This window comes from Clarias gariepinus, chromosome 15 (assembly GCF_024256425.1).
Source record: "Clarias gariepinus isolate MV-2021 ecotype Netherlands chromosome 15, CGAR_prim_01v2, whole genome shotgun sequence".
NCBI lineage: Eukaryota > Metazoa > Chordata > Actinopteri > Siluriformes > Clariidae > Clarias > Clarias gariepinus.
The window spans coordinates 27,693,752-27,695,999 of NC_071114.1; positions in this window are offsets into that span (position 1 = coordinate 27,693,752).

The window sequence follows — 2,248 nt, forward strand, 5'->3', positions numbered from 1 at the left end:
AAGGCAAGGATCATTTTAGCTCCGTTTTTAAAATGTGTCTACAAAAGAAATTCCTTCCAGAACAAAGCAAAAACAAGGCAAGAATCAGATATCAGATGTACAACAGTGATAACGATATCACAGCAGCCAAAGATGGTTATACCAAATATAAACCTAGAAATGAACCAGTAAGTGCATCCAACACATGTCGTTCTATCACAATCTTCAGATCACAATAGAAAAACATGTTGTTCCTCCAAATGCAAATAAAATGCTTAAAAACAAACAAGTTTTATTACGTTCCAGATATTGACAGTATAAATGTTTTCACCTTAATTGTACCTTTATTATAAGGGGGGGGGGGGTGCAATCACTAAAAGATCCTTAATGTTCCATGTGACAACATTATCACACTTCCTTTCGGCACTGTTTAAATATTTTACGCGTCTCATCCCCATCCTGCGCTTTTGTATGGCTGCACTCAGTAGAAAGTTCAACAAAAGTCCTGGTTTGACTTGAACGCCCCTTGTACTTCAGCATTTCTTCTTCACAAGGATGGAAGTATAAAAAGCATAATGTGTTTTGATAAAAACATAAAAGAATATTATTCATAGGCGTATCACCTTGAAGTAATCAGGATGAAACACTTTGCTGGTATCGGGAAAGAATCAACTTCAAAGTGCGCTTTATCACAAGACCCCATTGTTGATTACTCACTCACTACCTCATTTATACCACTTAATCCTGTTTTTCAGGGTCACCATCCCAGAAAAAAACTTAGAGCACAAGGCAAGGCACACCCTGGACAAGGTGTCAATTCATTGCAGGGCACACACACGCACACTGGGCAATTTGGGAACGCCACCTAGACAAACCTGCATGTCTTTGGACTGTAGGAGGAAACCAGAGCACCCAGAGGAAACCCACCAAGCACGGGGAGAATACAGAAACTCCATGCACGCAGAGGTGGGAATCGAACCCGGACCCTGGAGGTGCAAGGCGACACCGTGCCGCCTTGTTGATCACTTTTCATTTTTTTTGTCCTAGCTTACTTGCATGTAGTGTTCTTATGTGTAGGGTTCACAATGTCGTTGACGCTTTTATTTTGCCATATTTATCTGTTGCTCACCACCTGATGGTTACATTTGCACTCTAAATATTCCAATGAAGTGTAAATGAACCTGCCATCAGCCGTACTAAGCTGTGTTTGTGTTGTCTGTATGTTTGTTTGTGTGATCTTTAGGTTTATCTGACACTAATACCGCATTATTCTAACCCTGTACAGTCATGTGTCTCACTCATACGCACACACACACAGGCAGTGTCCACCGACAAGGCACAACATGTACGCACTGAGCCAGACGCAGGTCAGCTGAAGTTCAGCGTGTGTATGCAGAGTGCCCGGCGGTTCAACTCAAGTTCACGGTGTGCAGGGGGCCGGAGACAGCGTGCATTTAAGAAAATGTAGTCTCTCATGGGTACTGTTATTCTCTTATCACAGCCATATACAGTGGTGTGAAAAACTATTTGCCCCCTTCCTGATTTCTTATTCTTTTGCATGTTTGTCACACTTAAATGTTTCTGCTCATCAAAAACCGTTAACTATTAGTCAAAGATAACATAATTGAACACAAAATGCAGTTTTTAAATGAAGATTATGTTATTAAGGGAGAAAAAAAACTCCAAATCTACATGGCCCTGTGTGAAAAAGTAATTGCCCCCCCTTGTTAAAAAATAACTTAACTGTGGTTTATCACAGTTAAAAGTTCAATTTCTGTAGTCACCCCCAGGCCTGATTACTGCCACACCTGTTTCAATCAAAAAATCACTTAAATAGGAGCTACCTGACACAGAGAAGTAGACCAAAAGCACCTCAAAAGCTAGACATTATGCCAAGATCCAAAGAAATTCAGAAAAAAATGAGAACAAAAGTAATTGAGATCTATCAGGCTGGTAAAGGTTATAAAGCCATTTCCAAAGCCTTGGGATGATTTGCAGATCATCCCAAGCATGGCAGATTTCCAAGGCGCAAACCACTTAAGCAAAAAGAACATCAAGGCTCGTCTCAATTTTGCTAAAAAACATCTCAATGATTGCCAAGACTTTTGGGAAAATACCTTGTGGACCGACGAGACAAAAGTTTAACTTTTTGGAAGGTGCGTGTCCCGTTACATCTGGCGTAAAAGTAACACAGCATTTCAGAAAAAGAACACCATACCAACAGTAAAATATGGGGGTGGTAGTGTGATGGTCTGGGGTTGTTTTGCTG